The 22,442-nt window shown below is 46.4% G+C and overlaps 1 pseudogene; it reads right to left on the bottom strand.

Annotated features, from left to right (window-relative positions):
* Positions 1 to 15,168: 15,168 nt before the first annotated feature.
* LOC117031260 (40S ribosomal protein S8-like) lies at positions 15,169 to 15,787 on the bottom strand (annotated as a pseudogene).
* Positions 15,788 to 22,442: the final 6,655 nt, after the last annotated feature.

Here is a 22,442-nt window from a genome sequence, read left to right as displayed (position 1 = left end):
GCAACATCCAATTTCCCTAGCCTCCCAGATCCCTGGCTTGGCTTTTAGCCTCCCCCTTAATTTGCACCTGTGAGCAAAGTACAGGTGGGCATTTCACCCAATCAGAGCAAAGAACATGCTAAACAAACCTACATCAGAACCTTCCTGGGCCTTTTTTCTGGCCATCCCCTCCTCCTGCTTTCCCGCCCCCCAGCCTGCAGAATCCCTAGCCTGGGGTTTTTCCTTTAAAACATTTTATTATGAAAGATCATAGACCTACAAAAACATATAACAATGTAACAAATTGCATGCACTCACTTTTTTTCGTTTTACATTTTTAATTTATCAATGTTATGCATGCACATAGTATAAAGAGCTACATAATTCAACCAGGTTTGATATTAAAAACAAAACACAACAGCAATCCCCTGTTTTCCACCCTCACCACCCCTGGTAAGGCAACCACTCCCTAGGGGCAACTACTTGCAATGCTTTTAGCTGATTTTTTTGCTATTTACCTCCACATCTCTTTAAAATGTGTTTATGTTGCTACTTCTTTGTTTTTCCAATTTTGACATTATCTATTGACCTTCCACAACATCAAGTGAGGATTTGGCTCTCTTCCCCTTCCTGTCACATCACACACACACACACACACACACACACACACACACACACACACACTTTTCAACACCCCCATCCTGACAAATTATACTGTGTTTTTTTTTCTTCTTCTTCCGCCTCCCTCCCTTCCACTCCACCTTCACTCTGGTTCAAGCCATTGTTTCTCAGTCTAGTTGTGCAGGACACAGCTCCCTGGCCCATGCTGGTGTTATGAGCCTTGCGCTCTCCCCGGCTGAGGCAGTAGGTCTCCTCAGTTGAGAACCTCAGTTTCCCCATTGATAAAATGGTCGGTCGCTCACAGCAGCTCATGGCAGCTCTCACAGGCTGCCGGCCTCTCACGATGGCTGCCGATCACTCACGCTGGCCACTGGCCACTCATGGCAGCACACAGCAGCCCATGGCAGCTCACGCCGACCTCTGGCTGCTCACGGCAGCCCAGCTCCAGGAAGAGCTGTTGTTCACAATCTTAGCTGTAGAGGTAGAAGGTGCAGCTTACTGGCCCATGTGGGACTTGAACTGGTGACCTCAGCATTAGAAGCATGGTGCTCCAACCATCTGAGCCACCGGCTGGCCCTATACTGTTATTTTTGTTCGATCAGTAGTTACATGATTCTGACTATAAAGATGCCATTCTGATGTCTGAGCCTTTGTAGAATCTTCTCTGTTCCCAGTGTTCTGGCATTTGGTGCACCTTTTCACTCTGGAAACTCAGTATCCTTCAAGCCTGGACCATCTCTTGAGTTAGGTTCTGACTTCTTCCTTTCTGTTTCCTGTTTCGGGAAATGCTTTGATTCACATAGAGGATCTCCTGGACTGTTCTTCAAATTTTCTTATCTTTCCTATTTTCTGTCTTTTTTTCTTCTTTGTTCTACTTTCTGAAAAATTTCCTGGACTTTATCTTCTACTGTTTCTAGTGATTGTTTTCATTTCCGCTATCATATTTTAATTTCCAAGAACTCTTTTTGTTGTTCTTTTTTATAGAATCCATTTCTTATTTCATGCAATTATATTCATTTATCTCTCTGAGGATATTAATGATAATTTTCCTGAAGTTTTCTTTTCCTGCATAGTACTTTTTTTTGCTAACTTGCTTCTTTTGTTGCTGAAGAAGCGGCGAGGACCGAGAGACTCAAGCGGCACGCAGAGATCAGGGAGAACACAGCTTTATGACGCCGGCGGGCTCAGCGGGATTGTTCCCAAAGACTGAGCCTTACTGGGGTCGGGGGCTTTGTTTTATAGGGTTAGGCCTCCGGGTTGGGGGGAAAATTTGACCTGGGTGCCGGGGAGGTCCGTCCCTAGCAGCTGTGATCGCTCAACAGTGTTTTGACGGGGAGGCTTCTAACTACGGTGCCCGCGGGAGACAGCTCCGATAAGATATAGGAGGAGGGGGATGGAGCGCCTAGCCGTGCCTGTAGGAAAAAACCATCCCGACATATTCCCCCATGTTGAGGATCGGAAGGGGAACCCTGAAGATCACCATCTAAACTGAGAGGGCCACAGCCCCGCAGGGCAAATACCCAGGCGGTGGTCAGACCGGAGACGACACCTTCGATGAAGCGGACAAAGGCAGCGAAGATGCATGGGCCGGTGGCAGCTAGGAGGAAAATGGAGAGCAAGGGAGGAGCCAGGAAGTCCAGGACTGAGAGCCAAACCCCCAGGAGGCGAGCTCCTCACGGAGGTTCTCTATGCGATCCTGGAGCTCACGGACCTTGGTGGCAACAAGCCCAGACTGGTTTATGTAGTAGCAACATTCTTCTTGGAGGAAGAGACAGGTCCCACCCTTTTCGGCGGTGAGCAGGTCTAGGGCTCGCCGGTTCAGGAGGGCGACAGCCGCCAGGCTGGAGAGTTGGGTCTGGAGTGACGTGAGTGAGTCTGCAACCCACTCCATGTCATTATTGATTTCTTGAGAAAGTTTGTAATAAAAGTCGATGGAAGTCCCAAGGCCGGAGGCACCGGCGGCAACCCCTGTAAAGATGCCAGCACCTATGAGGAAAGGGATGACAGCCGCCCGACGGGCACGATGAGAAGGGGAAATCCGAGACTGAAACTGTGAGTCAGTGTACGAGGAGGCGGAGGGGAATATAAAGGTGAGGGTGCAGCCAGTACCAGTGTCATTGGCACCTCGGCATCTGAAAAGTAAGCCACCTTCGTAGGAGAGGAAAATGCCAGGAGGAGTGCAGAAGGGTAAAGGTGCAGGAAAGCTCTGGCAGCGGGAGTCGGGAGCCTGTGCGAGGCCTGGGAGCAGATAACAGGCTAAGTTTGAGGCAGGAGCCAGGGGACGCCGACTGGGCCAGAGACAATGGAGGCTTTTAGCCACCAGGCAAGGTCCTGGGCATCCGGGAGTGTGGCCCTGCGGAGGGAAGTCAGGCCGAGGCCACGGCAGTGAGGCTGGGGCAGTGCAGCCTGAGCCATTGCAGCAATCCGGGCCACTGCAATGTCGCGGAGGGCAGTGTCCTGGACTCCACCGCCATCGGAGGACCCGGCTTGGGCTAAGAAGGTCCAGCAGACAGACCTTCGGGGGAAAAGATTGCAGGGGGACTGGGAGGTCCAAGGCTCTTGTTCGGGACTCCCGGAAGCAGGGACACTTCGAGGAGAGACCCAAGGGGGAAAAGGCAAGGGAGACCTAAGAGCCAGAGGGCTGCAGGCAGGCGAGCACGAGCAGAGGAGAAACCCATAACAGAAATCCGAACAGGAGGCGACCCCTCTGGGTGGGGGTCCAATCAGGCGGGGTCGCAGAGATGAGCAAAAGAGAGGCCAGAGGGTCAGCAGGCAGAGGGCGATAATGGTTAAGGGGGGTACAAATGAGAACTGCTATTCAGTCAGTCTTCTTAAACGTGGTCTTCAGTGACTCATTGGGCACTGGATGAGAAGTCCAGGCAGGCTGGTCCGACTCTGTTCGCTTGACTCAGGAGTGGTGAATCCACGGTGTGATTCTGGAGACCTTGAGAGCAGTGGGGGTGACAAGGATTACTGTGTGTGGGCCCGTCCATATTGGGCAGAGGGGTTCACGCTTCCAATCTTTTACCTAGACCCTGTCACCTGGAAGGTGGGGATGGGCAGGGGTTCCTAATGAGACAGGAGTTTTTTAGTAGGTATGAGTGCAGGCTCGTAAGGATCTTTCCTAGGGCAATAAGCTGACCTGGGAGTCACCTACTGCTCTGAGGCTGCCTGGGATGGATGCTAGCAACGGGGGAGGCCGCCATAGAGAATTTCAAATGGGGAGAAACCATCCTTTCGAGGAGTACACCGGGAGCGGAGGACAGCTAAGGGGAGTAGTAGATCCGTCCATCCCAGGGAGGTTTCTTGGCATAGCATAGACAATGTTTCTTTGAGGGTACGGTTCATGCGCTCTACTTTCCCTGAACTCTGAGGTTGGTAGGCTGTGTGAAGCTCCCAGGAGACATTGAGGGCCGAGGCCAGAGTCCGTAGTACATTTGAGACAAGGCTGGTCTGTTGTCGCTGTGAATGGTGAGGGGAAGCCCATACCGTGGGATGATTTCGCAGAGGGGAACTTTGGTGACTTCTCTGGCTTTTTCAGTTCAGGTGGGAAAGGCTTCTACCCAGCCCAAGAAGGTACAGACTAGGACAAGAAGGTATTTCGTCCCTCGGTGAGGGGTTATTTCTGTGACGTCTACCTCGAGATCCTCAAAAGGGGCGGATCCCGTTCGTTGGACCCCAGGTGGTAGGGTCCGTCCGGTCTTGGGATTGTGCTCAGCACAGGTAGCACCGCGCTCCGTGATGGAGCGGCATAAGGCTGTGAGTCTGGCTACATAGAAGTTTTTGGCCAGCAGCCCTTTAAGTCCAGTCTTCCCTAGGTGAGAAGTAGAGTGATGTTCTGAAATGATGCGGGGAGCGAGGGCGGCCGAGATAAACAAGCGGCCGTCACGCAGTATCCACCAACCCTGAGGATGCCGGGTGGCCCCCTCCTTCTGTGCCCAGCTGTCTTCTGCTGCGGTGTGGGTAGGGCTTGGCGAGGCTGGGGTGGTGGAAGCATTGATGGCTGCGTCTGTGTCCTGGGTGGCTGCCCTCGCGGCTTGATCGGCAAGGCGGTTGCCAGCAGGCAGCCCATCGTTCCTTTTCTGGTGCCCTTGGCAGTGGATGATAGCTAGGCGTTGGGGTGCCCAAACAGCTTCCAACAGCTGTAGGATTCTGCCTTTGTTTTGATGGGCTTTCCTTCAGACGTGAAGAGGCTACGTTCTTTGCAGATGGCCCCACGTATGTGTATGGTGGCAAAAGCATACTCGAAGTCTGTGTAAATATTGGCCTTTTTGTCTTTTTTTTATGGATAAATAGGCAAAAAGGTTTTCCGTATCGGGTAAGCCTAAAGCCGGGGCTCTTCCGAGCAAGTCTCTGAGTTTTACGAAGCTGTTTTCCTGTGTCTCTCCCTATTTCCTTTTCTCTCTCGCATTACCCAAACAAAATTCGTTTCTCTGTAGTTTGGGGACTGGGCAAGGCCCAGGCTGCACTCGCGAAGCACAGGGGGTAGCTGGGGCGGCCACCGGGGGTGTTCCCGGGTCCCCAAGCCGAGCTGGGGACGATCCTCCCAGTGGCTGCAGTCGGGCTGCGGTTTCCCCTAGGTTCGCAGCGCGGGAGCACACGGGAGTGCGTGGGGTGCGGCGGCAGCAGGGAGCCCCCGGGCTTCCTCAGAGGAGGCTGAGCAGGGAGCAGGGAGCAGGGACCCCAGAGCGCCCGGAGAACAGCGCCCTAGTCGCTGCTTTTAGGCTCTCGGGTTTCTCCCTCTACCCCAAGGCCTGCTGAGCTTCCACCCCAGAAACGTTCTCGGTGTTGAAAAGGCAAAAAGAAAGGGACAGAATTGCCCCGGGCGCACGCCCTGGGAGCCCTGTGCTCCCAACTTGCACCGTCCGTGCCTGCGTCTCGGGGAGTGCGCCCCTGCTCTGCGCTTCCCCTACACAGTGGATCGTGGCTCCCCGGAATGTTTTTCTGGCACTCAGACGTCTGTCTTCAAACATTCAGTGGAGTTTTCTTGTGTCCTCTTGGTGAATGGGCTTTGTCGGAGGGGCGTTAGGAGTTTCTTTCGGAGCCTGGATTACGAGAATCCTGCACTGTCCCTTTTTATTAGAGCAGAACCGTACCCAAGGTGGAAGGGTCCTGGCAATTTCCAACAAGGAGTCAATGCATAGAAACTGACCCGGGTGACCAGGATTGTCGGTCACCACAATATAAACACGTCGGACGACGGCCAGGTCTAGGGTTCCCTCTGCTGTCAACTGACGTTAAAAGTGGGCTATTCTAATTCACAGAGGCTTCTTAATTTTTCCTGGGGTCATGCGGACTCCATAATCTCTGCCAAAAACCCTTTCTAAAATTCTTTAACATGCAGTCTAGGACCGCAGGCTTCCTTTGCTTCCCTCCCATAGTGTACGATGTCGCAGACGGTGGGCAGGGGGGATTTACTCAGGTGCTGCCCTGCTCGCGTCCCTCGCGGGAACTTAGGAGCATCTTTGGCTACAGTGTACAGAACAATTTACAGAACAGGCCACTCCGTGGAGTGAATCACCGTTATGCCAAATGACGTTTCACGAGAATCAGGGTGAAGCATACTCAGGTTTCCATAGTCACGGCTATGGAAGCAAACAATCAGGCACACAATCAGTCACTCACACACCGGGTGGACACCCTCCCGGTGGGCGTCCCTGCCTGGGTAGGTTATAAGAACCTACCGGGAGGTGATCAGGCTCCCCTTCTGTCACATGGGACAGGACTGACTCGGACAATGGCCTCGAGGCTTACCTGGTCTGACGGGAGGATCCGGATGGTTGTCCCCGGTCCCTCTCAGCAGGTCCAGCTGGGGAGCTGCGGGCCGCGGCTACCCGGGGAAAGCCCGGTCTGGGGTCCACCAAAATCAGCGGGGCGCGCCTATACCCTTCTCGGCCTCCCGTCGCTCCACGGCCCACCTCTCGCCCCACACCAGTGGCACAAGGGGCCAGCGCGATTGGGTTTCCCGGTCAGGGAACCAAATGTTGCAGAAGAAGCGGCAAGGACCGAGAGACTCAAGCGGCACGCAGAGATCAGGGAGAACACAGCTTTATTACGCCGGCGGGCTAAGCGGAATTGTTCCCAAAGACTGAGCACTAACTGGGGTCGGGCGCTTTGTTTTATAGGGTTAGGCCTCCGGGTTGTGGGGGAAATCTGGCCGGGGTGCCAGGGAGGTCTGTCCCTAGCAGCTGTGATCGCTCAACATTGTTTTGACAGGGAGGCCTCGAACTACCATGCCCACCAGAGACATCTCCAATAAGGGGGATGGAGCTCTTAGCGGAGGGCCTGCAGGAAAAAAAAAAGTCCCGAAACTTTCTGTTTGTTTTGGTCGCTATCTTTCATGTTAGTGACTTTTCTCATATAAGTGGTCGTCTCATATAAGTGCGGTGGACAGAGCAAGTCTCACAACGCGTCAGCCTAGGAGGTAACCCCACCTACTCACAAGCAAAAAGCAATTAAAGATCTTCTTGAACAGGACAATATACACAACAAAAGTCACTCTGGACACCAGGTGACTGGTTCTGCCTGCGCAATAAGCAGGGTACTCTTTGGTACAGCAGAGGACAACCTGGACATTACTTGGTGGGCTTAAGCCAAGACTGGCTCTGCTTTTTGTTTTGCTTTGTTGTGTTTTGTTTTGCTTTATCTTTATATCTTTGATATCTTTACCTATGTTGAGTGAGGGTTATCGGGTGATTTTACATGTGAATGTATTTGATTTTTTTTCTTTGTTGTTGTTGTTGTTGTTGTTGTGCTTGGTGATTTGCTTTGTTCTGAAATTGCCCTACCAGGGCCCAGCTTAAGAGTCACAAGATACAACATATCCAGAGGCCAACTCCAGACCAAACCAGAGTACCACCGGGTTTGACTTACAAGTCACACACACAGAGGGAATTCTCTGCAGGCACTAGAGCCCATAGAGGCCAAACCACATTTAAGTGGTCAACCCTCACGCAGCAGAACGCCCTGCGGTGGGCAGAGCAAGTCTCACAACGCGTCAGCCTAGGAGGTAACCCCACCTACTCACAAGCAAAAAGCAATTAAAGATCTTCTTGAACAGGACAATATACACAACACAAGAGTCACCTTTGGAGCACACGCAGAGGAGAAGAACGAAGTAGTGCAAGTCAAATATAAAGGACACATACTACATAAGATAACCTAGCAAGAACTAAGAACTCTAGGGGATCTACCTAATACATCAAAGCAAACACAGAGAGTCAGCCAGAATGGGGAAACAAAAATACAGGTCCCAAATAAAAGAACAGAAGAAACCTCCACAACTGGAACCAAATAAAGCAGAGGTAACCAACCTTTCAGAGACAGAGTTCAGAACACAGGTAATAAGAATGTTTAAGGAGCTTAGAGAAGACATAAAGAAGGATGTAGAAATCATAACGAACAACCAGTTAGAACTAAAGAACACAATTACCGAAATTAAGAACTCACTTGAAGGAATTACCAGCAGGTTAGATGAAGCAGAGGATCGATCAGCAACTTAGAAGACAAGGTAGCAGAGATCACTCCAACAGAACAGAAATAAAAAAGAATAAAAAGCAATGAGGATGGCTTAAGAGACATCTGGGATAACATCAAGCGCAACAACATGCGCATCATAAGAATACCAGAAGGTGAAGAGAGGAAGCAAGGGATTGAGAACATATTTGAAGTAATAATGTCCGAAAACTTCCCCAACCTGATGAAGCAAACCAACACACAAGCCCAGGAAGTGCAGAGAGTTCCAACCAGGATAAACCCAAACAGGTCCACACCAAGACACATTATAGTTAAAATGGCAAAGCTTAAAGACAAAGAGAGAATCCTAAAAGCAGCAAGAGAAAGACAGAGGGTTACCTACAAGGGAACTCCCATAAGACTATCAAATGACTTTTCTACAGAAACATTGAAAACCAAGAGGAAGTGGCAGGAGATACTCAAAGTGATGGAAAACAAAGGCCTACAACCTAGATTGCTTTATCCAGCAAGGCTATCATTTAAAGTTGATGGAGAGATAAAGAGCTTTCCAGAAAAAAATAAGCTAAAGGAATTTATTACCACCAAGCCAGCATTGCAAAAAATACTAAAAGGACTTCTGTAAATAGAACAAAGATCAAAACAACCTAACTACAAATTTTAAAATGGCAATAACTATGTATCTATCAATAATCACTTTAAATGTAAACGGATTAAATGCTCCAATCAAGAGACATAGGGTGGCTGAGTGGATAAGAAAGCAAGACCCTTGTATATGCTGTATACAAGAGACTCACCTCAGAACAAAAGACACACACAGGCTGAAAGTGAAGGGTTGGAGTAAGATATTTCATGCAAATGGCATGAGAAAAAAGCTGGAGTTGCAATACTTATATCTGGCAAAATAGACTTTAAAATGAAGAACATATTAAAAGATAAAGATGGGCACTATATAATAATAAAGGGATCGATCTGACAAGAGGACATAACCCTAGTAAACATCTGTGCACCCAACATAGGAGCACCTAAATATATAAAACAGGTACTGACTGACATAAAGATAGAGATCAACAGTAACACTATCATAGTAGGGGACTTCAACACACCTCTGACAACAAGGGACAGGTCTTCCAGACAGAAAATCAATATGGAAACAACAGCCTTAAATGATACATTGGACCACTTGGATTTAATCGATATTTTCAGAGCATTTCATCCCAATGCTGCAAAATACACGTTTTTCTCAAACGCACATGGAACATTTTCCAAGACAGACCATATGTTAGGCCACAAAACAAGTCTTGATAAATTTAAGAAAATTGAAATCATACCAATTGTCTTCTCTGATCACAATGCTATGAAATTAGAAATGAACTACAGGAAAAGAACTGGAAGACACACCAATTCATGGAGGTTGAATAACTTATTACTAAATAATGAATGGGTCAAGCAGGAGATCAAGGAAGAAATCAAAAGATATCTCGAGACAAACGAAAATGAAAACACGACGACCCAAAATCTATGGGATGCCGCGAAAGCAGTCCTAAGAGGGAAATTCATAGCTTTGCAGGCCTACCTAAAGAAACAAGAAACATCACTAATCAACAGTTTATCGTCACACTTAAGCGATCTGGCAAAAGAACAGCAATATAAGCCCAAAGGGAGCAAAAGGAAGGAGATAATAAAGATCAGAGCAGAAATAAATGAAATAGAAACCAGAAAAACAATACAGAAGATCAATGAATCCAAGAGTTGGTTCTTAGAGAAGATAAACAAAATTGACAAACCTTTAGCCAGACTCATTTAAAAAAAGAGAGAGAGGACCCAAATTAATAAAATCAGAAATGAAAGGGGAGAAGTGACAACAGACACCGCAGAAATACAAAAAGTTTTAAGAAATTACTATGAGCAACTATATGCCAACAAATTTGACAATCTGGAAGGAATGGACAATTTTCTAGAGGCGTACAACCTTCCAAGGCTAATTCAAGAAGAAACAGAAAACCTGAATAGACTGATTACCACCAGGGAAATGGAATCAGTAATCAATAATTTCCCAACAAACAAAAGCCCTCGACCAGATGGCTTTACAGGTGAAGTTTACAAAACGTTCAAAAAAGAATTATCACCTATTCTCCTCAAGCTCTTCCAAAAAATCCAGAAGGAGGGAAGACTCCCAAACATTTTTGACGAAGCCACTATCACCCCGATCCCAAAATCACACAAAGACACCACAAAAAAAGAAAACTACAGGCCGATATCTCTAATGAACATAGATGCAAAAATCCTCAACAAAATATTAGCAAACGGAATTCAGCAATACATTAAAAAGATCATACACCATGATCAAGTGGGATTCATCCCTGGTATGCAAGGGTGGTTCAACATCCGCAAATCAATTAATGTGATACACCACATTAACAAAATGAAAAATAAAAATCACATGATCATATCAATAGATGCAGAAAAAGCATCTGATAAAATCCAACAGCCATTTATGATAAAAACCCTTAAGAAAGTGGGAATAGAGGGATCATATCTCAACATAATAAAGGCCATATATGACAAACCCACAGCTAACATCATACTCAACGGGGAAAAGCTAAAACCATTCCCCCTAAGATCAGGAACAAGGCAAGGTTGCCCACTATCTCCGCTTCTATTCAACATAGTGCTGGAAGTTCTAGCCACAGCAATCAGACAAGAAAAAGAAATAAAAGGCATCCAAATTGGTAAGGAGAAAGTAAAATTATCATTATATGCAGATGATATGATACTATATATAGAGAACCCTAAAGACTCCACCAAGGAGCTATTAGAGCTGATAGATGAATTTAGTAAAGTAGCAGGATACAAAATTAATATTCAGAAATCAGTTGCATTTATATATACCAATAATAAAACATCAGAAGGAGAAATTAAAAAAACAATCCCATTTACAATCGCTCCAAAGACTATAAAATACCTGGGAATAAATTTAACCAAAGAAGTAAAAGATCTGTACTCAGAAAATTATAAGACACTGAAGAAAGGAATGAAAGAAGATATAAATAGATGGAAACACATATCATGTTCATGGATAGGAAGAATTAATATAGTTAAAATGTCCATACTGCCTAAGGCAATATACATATTCAACGCAATTCCTATCAAACTACCAACGACGTTTTTCACAGAAATAGAACATATAATCCTAAAATTTATATGGGACCATAAAAGACCCCGTATAGCCTCAGCAATCTTGAGAAATAAGAACAAAGTGGGAGGTATAACAACACCTGACTTCAAATTATACTACAAGGCCACAGTAATCAAAACAGCATGGTACTGGCATAAAAACAGACACATAGATCAATGGAACAGAATAGAGAGTCCAGAAATAAATCCATGCCTATTTGGCCATTTCATCTACGACAATGCAAGCAAGAATGTACGATGGGGTAAAGACAGTCTATTCAATAAATGGTGCTGGGAAACCTGGACAGACACATGCAAAAAAATGAAGCTGGACCACCTCCTTACACCATATACAAAAATAAATTCAAAATGGCTTAAAGACTTAAATGTAAGATGTGAAACCATAAAATACCTGGAAGAAAATATAGGAAGAAACTTCATAGACATTACCCGGAGTAAGATTTTTACTGATATATCCCCTCGCGCAAGGGAAGTAAGAGAAAAAATAAACATGTGGGATTATATCAAACTAAAAAGGTTTTTCACAGCAAAGGAAACCATCAATAAAACAAAAAGGGATCCTACTGAATGGGAAAAGATATTTGCCAAAGATATATCTGATAAGGGATTAATATCACAAATCTATTAAAAAACTCACTCAACTCAACTCCAAAAAAACAAATGACCCAATTAGAAAATGGGCAGAGGACTTGAAGAGACATTTTTCTAAAACGGACATACAGATGGCAAACAGACATATGAAGAAATGCTCAACCTCACTAACCATCAGAGAAATGCAAATAAAAACCACAATGAGATACCACCTCACCCCAGTCAAAATGGCTATCATCAATAAATCAACAAACAAGTGCTGGCGCGGATGTGGAGAAAAGGGAACGCCTGTGCACTGTTGGTGGGATTGCAGATTGGTGCAGCCGCTATGGAAAACAGTATGGAGGTATCTCAAAAATCTGAAAATGGAACTACCCTATGATCCAGTAAATCCACTCCTAGGTATCTATCTGGAGAAATCCAAAACTCCAATTCAAAAATCTTTATGCACTCCTATGTTTATTGCAGCACTATACACAATAGCTAAGACATGGAAACAACCAAAATGCCCATCGGTAGATGACTGGATTAAGAAGCTGTGGTACATTTATACAATGGAGTACTACGCAGCCATAAAGAAAGAAATCTTACCATTTGCAACAACATGGATGGACCTAGAGAACATTATGTTAAGTGAAATAAGTCAGACAGAGAAAGATAAGTACCATATGATCTCACTTATTTGCGGAATCTAAAGAAAAGAATAAGTGAATGAACTAATCAGAAACAGTTTTGGAGACAAAGAGGAAAAACTGAGGGTTGCTAGATGGGTGGGGGGGTGGGGGTAAGGGGGAAGGTGAGGGGATTAGAAAACAATCAGTAACCACAAGATGGCCACGGGGTTTTGAAAATTAATCTGGGAACGTAATCAATAATGTTGTAAAGATTTTGTAGGGTGTCCGATGGACATGTGTCCCATTTGGGAGACCATCTCAGGGAAGATGTAGATGCCTTATCACTGCACTGTACACCTGAAGCTGAACAATAATGAATGCCAACTATAATATTTTATATATATATATATGTATATATAGGTATGTATACATTTACAAGAGGCAGAGTACAGCATTGGGAGTGGAGATAGTGGAAATGGGATGGCTCGGTGCGATGTCAGAGAGATAGTGGATGGGGGGGGGGTCCACAGTGTGAGGGATATAAATGATAAACGTCTAAGAAAAAAAAAACCTCATAGACAAGATAGACAATAGTTTAGTGGTTACCAGAGGGTAAGGGGGTTGGGGGGTGTGAGATGAGGGTAAGGGGGATCAAATATATGGTGATGGAAGGAGAACTGACTCTGGGTGGTGAACACACAATGGGATTTATAGATGATGTGATACAGAATTGTACACCTGAAATCTATGTAATTTTACTAACAATTGTCACCCCTTAATTAATTTAATTGTTAATTTAATTGTTTAATTTAATTGTTAATTACTAACAATTAAAATTTGTTAACAATTTTAATTTATTGTCACCAATAAATTAAAAAAACAAACAAACAAACAAATCTTAGTAGGTAAATGGGACTTGTTGACTGTAAGGTGACTGGCTGTTTACTTAGGGATAGGGTTTCCAGGCGGGAATTCCCGCCCGTTCTCAGGAATTTTTTTCACTTTCCCTTTCCCGAATCCCGAGATATAAACTGTTTTCTGTTCTCCACAATCAATCGTTTCCACAAAGTGATGGCCAATACTACCAACCACCTGGGTTCAAGGAGCCAATTTTCCCGATTTCCCGACCAACTTTTCTCGAGATTTGGGAACGGGAAAGCGAAAAATATTCCTGAGAACAGACGGGAATTCCCACCTGGAAACCCTACTTGGGGAACCTCTGGTGTCTGTATCTCTAAGTCTTTCCTCTTGAGCTGGCCAGATTCCCCGGAGAAAATCCTTCCAGTCTCCTGCCCAGAGAGTAAAGGCCTGGCTTGCCAGCATTCTGAGGAGAGGCATATGGTGGTCTCAGCATCCTATACATATGAATTCATTTCATCTCCTTCTCCAGCATAGTATCCATCCTCAACCTGGTATCCTTAATCCAGAGATCCTCTATTTTACCATTTCCAAGAACAAACCTCAGTTTTCTGCTGGCACAGGGAAGGGGCATTCTCTACCTGCACAGATTTGGGAAGGGGATCCAGGGATCTAAGTTCTCAATTTTTAACCAAGTCTCCTAATTTAGCTTGCTCCCTTACCTTATGTAGGGACAGAGCCAGGAGTGCAGTTTCCAGGCTCTCAGCCTCACATGGAAAGGTGCTGGCTCAGGTAGTAAATGGCCATCAACTGTGATTGGATGGCCATCAGCTGTGGCTAGTTGGCTGTCAGCTGTAACCAGTGAGACATTGGCCACTAATATAACTGCCGTGGCTACGCTAGTAGCAAATGGGGGCTAGCGAGAAGATGGTGGCTGAGCTAGCAAGAGCGGATTGCAGTTAGCAGGGCGGATTGCAGCTAGCAAGTGAGGTTGGTTGGCAGAGAGAAGTGGATGGCAAGCTGCAGATCGTGTGGCTCCTGCTTCCTGTGTCTCCAACACAGCTGCCAGCGAGACTATAGTGATATGATGCCCCTATCTATGGCTCCGTGGGTGTTCCTTTTTGGCCTCACCATGTCTTGCGTTCTTATGTGGGGAGCAGGACCAGAGACCCCACATGCTACCCTGCATGACACCTTACTTCCTCCAATATCTAGTGTCACCAGTGCCTGACACTCTGGAGGAGTTTGGTGTGAAAAGTGGATTTTCAGCTTTTCCATCTTTTGGTTCAGCCTTCAGCTTTTCTCAGTCTCCTAAATGCAATCATTCATTGCTTTCCAATTTCCAGAATTCTGCCGTTATTTTCTCCGCTCCCATTCCCTCCATCTGTGTGGGTTTCTGACTTTTAAAAAACCCCATTGTAGTTACTTTAGTAGGGTTTTAAAGAAACCCTTTAAAACATAATTGTGTGTGTTCAGTTCACCATCTTTACCTAGAGTCTCCATCTGCATTTCACCTTTGAACTGATGGCCTTATGCTTTTTTTTTTTATTATTATTGGGGAACAGTTTGTTTTTCCAGGGCCCATCAGCTCCAAGTCAAGTCGTTGTCCTTCAATCTAGTTGTGGAGGGCACAGCTCAGCTCCAAGTCCAGTCGCTGTTATCAATCTTAGTTGCAGGGTGTGCAGCCCACCATCCTATGCATGAATTGAACCAGCAACCTGGTTAAGAGCTCACGCTCTAACCAACTGAGCCATCCAGCCGCCCTTTATTTTTATTTTTTTTAACACTAAACACCTTTATTACATGAGCAAAGTAAGATAGGAGGGAGAAGGATTTATTTGCCTTTCTGGGCCTTGGTTTTCCTCAGATAGAACTCCAACTCTTTGCCCTCTAGCACACAGTCATTTGCTCATCCATGTTGGCTTGGTCTTGAACCAATGCATGCAAGAAGCCTGCCCCTCTAGAAGTACTGCTCTAGAAGACTGCTGATTTTGGCATTCTTTTTCCTTTCATCATGCTTATTCTGAATTTTCTTTGGACGTTTTTTGTTTAAAATCTTTTCCTCCTCAGGAATCCATTTGGCCCCCTTCTTGCGGTCCAGGGGCAGTGGAACTCATACCACTGTCAGTAGGATGTGCTGCCAATGAGCACGATGAAGTTCTTTACTAGGGCCTTGGTGTGGACCAGTTCATTGTTGGATCCACTGCAAGAAACAAATCCTTGCTTTGTGTGTACAACACTCAGAGATCCAGGAGAAGTTTCCCACGTCCAGTCTCAAGGCACGGTACTTCTTGTTATCTCCCTGCACGTGCTCGGACTGGGTGTATGAGGTGGAGGCCAATCTTAGTGTTGGCAGCAGAGTGTCCCAGCTCATATTTTCACTTCTTGTGCTACGGCTTTCTCTTGTCCCTGCTCTTGTGGTGCTTGTGCCAGTTGTCCCAAGAGATGTCCATGGCTCGGTGCCAACTGTAAAGAGCTGTTACCGGAGAGGGGGGCCCTTTTTGGGGAGATGTCCCGGCTTGGCTCTCACACCAAGGGTCGAACCCGGCAGAATTTTGCTAGGTTCTCACAACTGGGGTTCTAACTGGGCCTTGGGGTGGCAAACTGGGAAACAGCCGCTAACTTACCAAAGGATGGGTCCTCCCTGGCGTGGTGTCCAGGTTCTTGGCATCTTGAGCAAAGAATTGAATGAGGTGCAGGTGAAGTGGTGAAAGAGAAGTTTATTAGAAGAGATAGCACACTCCACAGAATTAGGAGTGGGCCAAGCACAAAGAAAAGTGGCTCAAGGCGGCATTATTAGGAGAAAAAGTACACACCAAAGGGTTTGGAGCGGGCCCCGAGCAAAGGCAAGTTTCAAGAGAGGGGCTCAAGGCTCAGTGCTCAAGAGGCAGTGGCTAACGCGAGCCTGGGGGTGTTCTCTTTTCTTCTCTGGGATGGGCTGTTCCTCTGCCAGCGCAGGACCCCTTGATTGACACCTGCGATTGATAATGGGCTCTTACCTCACCCTCTCAGACTGCGCATGTCCCTTCCCAGAGTTCAGTCTGTTATAATGATAGTAATGAACTTCTGGGCATACGTATGATATTATAATGATGGGATAATGAGGCCAGGGTGAGATGGAGGTCGTGGTGGCCTCTACCAGTGGTTACTGCTTAGGGCAGATAAGGGAAGAATTTGGGAGGTCTCCAGGCGATGCTCCCCATAGATTGTGCTGGACGTGCAGGAATGCAGAGACCCCATTACCTGTTTCTAACTGCCTGCCTTGTTTTCCCTGAGAGACGTGCTCCCCATAAATCTCTGTGGGGAGTCGAGGGACAGCAGGTCTATTCTTCTGTATCTGCTTAAGCTGAGAAGGGGGGTAGAGCTGTCTCTACCTAATGGGGATTCATGAAACTCTCGCCCTATCTGTCCTTAAATAAAGAAGATAGGGTTTCTTCTTCTTTAGTCGGGGTACACTGGAAGCCTTGCTGACAGCCCCTAAATGGGGAGAGACAGATGTTAGTTAAGAAATTAAAAGTGCTGGCTCCAGGGATGGGACTCAAAGCCCAATTATCTTAACTTTACCCAAGGGTTAGGTATGGACTGGCCTGGAGTACTGTTAAAACCCATTTGGACTCTGGGATGGTGTTTATTTTATCCAAGAGTTAGGTCTGGAGTGGTCTAGGGGTATGTTGGGCTACAATGATTATAGCCCACAGGCTTTTAAGTACTTATTAAGCAGGGGTGAGAGATATTCTGTGATTTAAGCTAGGAGCGATCTTCAGTTTAGGAATTAGAAACTGATTAGAAGAGTGATTAAGACCAGGGACGAAGGAGCTAAGAAATTAGGGAAAATGAGACTTAAAATTTCTATAGTGAGGGAGGCTTAAAACTTTTTTTTTTTAATTTACTGGGGTGACAATTGTTAGTAAAATTACATAGATTTCAGGTGTACAATTCTGTATCACATCATCTATAAATTACACTGTGTGTTCACCACCCAGAGTCAGTTCTCCTTCCATCACCATATATTTGATCCCCTTACCCTCATCTCCCACCCCCCAACCCCCTTACCCTCTGGTAACCACTAAATTACGTTCCCCAGATTAATTTTCAAACCCCGTGGCTATCTTGTGGTTACTGATTGTTTTCTAATCCCCTCACCTTCCCCCTTACCCCCACCCCCCGCCCATCTGGCAACCCTCAGTTTTTCCTCTTTGTCTCCAAAACTGTTTCTGATTAGTTCATTCACTTATTCTTTTCTTTAGATTCCACATATAAGTGAGATCATATGGTACTTTTATAGTGAGGGAGCTCTCCCCTAACAGAGCAATGGATTTATGCTTTTTACTGTCATTTTCTTGAGGTTTGGGGAGAATGTAAACTAGTATATGGTTTCAACTCGCCATCTTTAACTAAAACTAGTTTGCTCTTTATTGAACTTCTTTCTAGACATAAATGTCCATCTCCCTACTAACTGAGCTTCTTAAGAGATTCTTTGTTTTTCTTTTTCTTCCTTTCTTTTCCCTGAAAAAAAAAAGAAGAAAAAAAAAACAATAACCAGCAAAGAGCACAATGGCTAGACATGGTAGGAGCTTATAAAGATTTATGACTGGACCTGTGCTTTCATGCTATTTAATCTAACTTCTCAAGCCTTGACAAATGGGCATTCAACAAATAAATATTTACCAAATATTTACTCTTTGCCAGATAATATCCAAGCCCCCCAGGCATACCACAGAGATCAAACCTGACAGAGTTAAAATATCTCCAGTGCTATGAGCTCAGTACCTCCTAAAGCAGCCTATCTGTTGCCAAGGAGCTCCTGAAACCTGGTTATTTCCGCTCAGTGGTCCAAATTCCTCCTGGCAGAGCCTCTGTATTCATAAGACAGACCTCCACTTAAATAAAGATTACCTATGATCCTGTCTTCCTCATACTTTTTTCTTCAACCGCCCACATTCCGTTCTTTCAGCGGCTTCTCCTGTGGTGCAGTCACCAACCCTTAGCACCCTCCTCAATTCTCTCCCCATCACAGCCTCTCTGTGAGTAGGAAGGTGTGTTCATATATATATATACATACATATATATGTGTGTATATATATATGGTCTTTGTGCCTATGTTCCCAGCACCGAGCTTCAAAAACACTTCGAATTTTCTGAGTAAGAGGAGAATCTTTTGTTATTCATGACATGCCTCTTTGAACAACACCTGCGTTAATGCTAATGAGGTGACTCAAGGAAGATCCATAGTTCGGAATGAGGGCTGGGCCGGTCATCAGGAAAACCAAGTAATTAGAAGATTGGAACTTTTAGCCCCTAACCTTGACCTCCAAAGAGCAGAAAGGGGCTATGGATTGAGTTCAACCAAGTGGCCAACAATTTAATCAGTCATACCTACAGTATGTAATGAAACCACTACAAAAACTCTAAACAATGAGACTCCGAAAGCTTCCTGGTTGGTGAGCATATCAATGTACAGGCACTAAGAGGGAGGTACACTTTGACTCCATGGGACAGATGCTCTTCTGCTCAGGACTCTTCCAGACATTGCCCTAGATTCCTCTACATCTGGCTATTCATTTGTATTTTTTTATAATAAAATGATAATCATAAGTATAGCACTTTCAGTGAATTCTGTGAGTCATTCTAGAAAATTGTTGAACCTGAATATGGAGGGAGCTGTGGGGACCCCTGAATTTATAGCTGGCCAGGAAGAAGTGGGTGTCTTGGGGACACTCAGGACTTGCAGCTGACATCTGAAGTGGTGGCAGTCTTACGGGACTGAGTCCCCTAACCTGTGGATTCTGTGCTAACTCCAGGTAGTTAGTGTCAGAATTGTAGGACACCTTGTTGGTGTCGGATAACTGATGTTGGGAGATAGAAGATGAGCCTGCCGTGATGCCCAGCACCCTTTTGTCCCTCCCTCTCAGCCTCATGTGCTCCCTGACCAGGTGAAGAGGACACCATCTCCCCAAGGAGGTCCATTGTTTGATGGGAGGGCATGGGGAGAGAGGGGAGTAAACGGCTTCCTTCCTTCTACACTTGTGAGTATGGAAGTCTATGGTGCCTACTAGGTATTTCCCTGTTTGAAGAGCTATTTTATTATCTCAATTGGACTGTGAAACACTTCAGAGTTCTCTGACATCCTATTAAATGTCCAACTCAGGATGAGCACCCAGAGGATTCTCAAAAGCGTTGGGTGGCATGCGTTGGATTGGTCTGTATTAACTTGCCTTTGGAGAAGAAGTTCTCCTGCTCCAGCTTCCCTCCTTCTGCAGGCTCCCATGAAAGCTTTCGTGAGTGCTCAGAGGGTCCTCATCTGGCTGAGGTCCTATAGTTCCTGCCCCAAGTCTAAGTCTCCTGGTGGTTGGGGAGGGACCCCTATGAATCAGCATCACACTCCCAGGTTCTGTTAGTGTTTGGTATTGTTGATTTGCCCTTTACCGTGAGCAATGCACCTGTCTGGGTGGGTGGTGGCTTGATAAACCATGTACGCTCTGAGGTACAGTGACATAGCCGGGCTCTCCCTTCCTGCTACACAGGAGTGGGACGAGCAATAATGACTCACATCCACACACCACTCCATATACTACCACGTACTCTTCCGTACCAAAACTCACTTAACCCTCAAATGCAGTTTTTGTCTCACCATCATTCCTATTTTATAAATGGAAAAAAAAAATGAGGCTAAATGAAGTTAGGTGACGGTTACCAAATGAAAGGGACTCAGGTCTTCTGAGTGCACATTTCTTGAACTTCTGTCCCATCATGCTGTGATCCATCGGATGACAGAGGGGCTTGCAGTGGACGGGCAGAGAAGAATGCAGCCTAATCTTCTTTTGTCCCTCAAGCTATAGCTCCTCCTTCACCCAATCCAACTCACAGGCCTTTAATGTGCCTCTGTCAAGCACAGTTGTGGGTGAGAGGAAGGCAAGGGAGAGCCAGAAGCTAGAAAGCATGTGCACCCATTAACCCACAGTCCCCCCTGGAGGGATGGCATTGGCAACGGGCAGGTGGATCTGCTGGCATTGGGCTATAGCCACACCCTCTCTCCTTCCTCCAGCCCTTCCCTCAGCTCTGCCTCTGTAATTTGCTCTCCCAAATTGCCCCAACCAAGAGAGGCCACTTTTAGGCTGCTTCAAAAGAGGACCAAGAAGTGCCTTCCTCTGTTCCTTCTAGGCAAGGAGAGATGGAGTCAGCTGCACTGAGGAATCTCTGGGTTTAGCCCAAGCTTAGCCCTTGTGTGGAGCCCACCAACCTGGAGCAGGGGGAGGGAGAGGGAAGGGCCACTTGGATTACTGGCCCCACCTCCAGAGTCTCAATAGAGTCATCTCATCTGATGGCAGAGTAAGCGCTTCCTTACTGCTACTTTCAGGGTCCCTGAGACCAATGAACAAAGCTCAGAGTTAGATTTTAAAAGTCCTAGATTACTTATACATAAAACCTTCGGAAAATATGACCCAGGAATTTACACATGATATCACAGTAACTTATTTTCTAATGCAAGTTTAAATGACTGCTAGAGATAATTTGCTGAAAACATAGTGAGGGAGCAGAGAACATGATGACATTAAGCCCTGTTAAGGTCAAGAAAGGGTGTAGCATAGGAAGGAGAGCTAGAAATATTAAAGATTTTCCTGACATATCTTGTTGAAGTTTGCCTCAGCATCCAGGTCCCAACCTCTTTCTTGTGATATGTCAGAATGAGCTGGTTTCCCTGGCCAAACCTCAGGGATTAAATGCCACCAGTTCCTCCTGAGGGATCTTCAAAACCACAGAATAACCAGGCTGGATAGAAAAGACCCCCAGCCCCTGTGTGCTGCAGTTGAAGAGGCCAAGGCCAAGGGACTTGCCCAGGTCTCACAAGTGATTAGCAGAAATGCCAATATCTGACCCTAGTCCCACCCCTCACTCCCACTCCTAGAACTGCTGCTTCAGCAGTTGGCTTTTCAGGCACTGTTCCCTGAAGTTGAGCCCTGGCTTGGCTCAGGCGTGACCATGGACACCCCCACTATCTGTGTGTTAGGGGGCTGGCTGTCTGTGTGATCTCTAGATGGGCATGGAAGGCTGCCGGAGCCCAGTCCCTCCTCCCTCTTGGCTCCGGCTCCCAAGCTGGGTCCGGCTCTGGCCCTTGCTGCACCCTGGCAGCTGTCTGCCCCTGCCAGAGAAGGTGATTGCCATGTTGCAGCTCCTTTCCTTGTTTGGAAGATCTGGAGGCAGTTGAGGCTGGAGGGAAAGCAGGACTGGCAGGTTGTGAGCAGACTCTGCACTCTCAGGAAGACTGGCTGGCTGCTGGGAGCTGCGCTCAACCTCTGTACCCCAGGCTCTGAGCCTGCCCTCCAGGACTAGGGGCAGGTCTTCTCCTCCCAGCCCTACAGACCCTCCACTGCCGCCAGACCCCAGCAAAGGTCATCTGGCCATTCCTCTGCCTCTCAAACAAACCCACACTTCCAGCTACTGGCCCTCCCCCACAGGTAGCTCTTCCTGATGTCTAACTCAAATCTCTGGCTCTGGCACAACTCCTCATCTTTGAAGGAAGGAACATTATGCAGTCTTGCTGGTCCCTTTCTCCGAACTTGGAGGGGCCTTCTAAACATCAGTCACATTGGGATTTTTCTCTGCGCCAGACATGGCAATTTGTGAGGAGCACAGCTTGCTCTCCCACTGGATGCTAAGTGGGAGCCTAGGAGAGTGGTGTGTGGTGTTCTAAAGAGACACCCAAATTAAACATCCAATCTGCCATGTCCTATATCATTCAACATGATTCATCTTCTTTGGGCTCCCCACTAGGATGGCTCCTGAAGCCTGAAGACATAAAGACTTGGTCTTTAGTGGTGCTGTTTATCAGCCTCCTCTGCCAAGAAGAACAAATGGAAGCCCTGTGGTCTTCCTGCCCCACCCCCGCCCTCATACTATTGTCCTTCAAAGAGCCTGCTCCTGTGTTCCTTCTGGTCCACAGCCCACACAACTGCCGCCCAGGCTCCCAGCTGGAGAGGGATAAACGTTGGAGATTTGAGGAGGAGACATGGGCAGAAGGAAAGGTTTGGGGGTTTTTAAAGACCCCTTCCGTTGCTCAGGAAGCTCAGGAAGGAATGGAGCTCAGGAAGACGCCAACCACCTCCCACT

This window comes from Rhinolophus ferrumequinum, chromosome 11, assembly GCF_004115265.2.
Source record: "Rhinolophus ferrumequinum isolate MPI-CBG mRhiFer1 chromosome 11, mRhiFer1_v1.p, whole genome shotgun sequence".
Taxonomy (NCBI): Eukaryota; Metazoa; Chordata; class Mammalia; order Chiroptera; family Rhinolophidae; genus Rhinolophus; species Rhinolophus ferrumequinum.
This window is presented reverse-complemented; position numbering and strand designations above follow the sequence as displayed.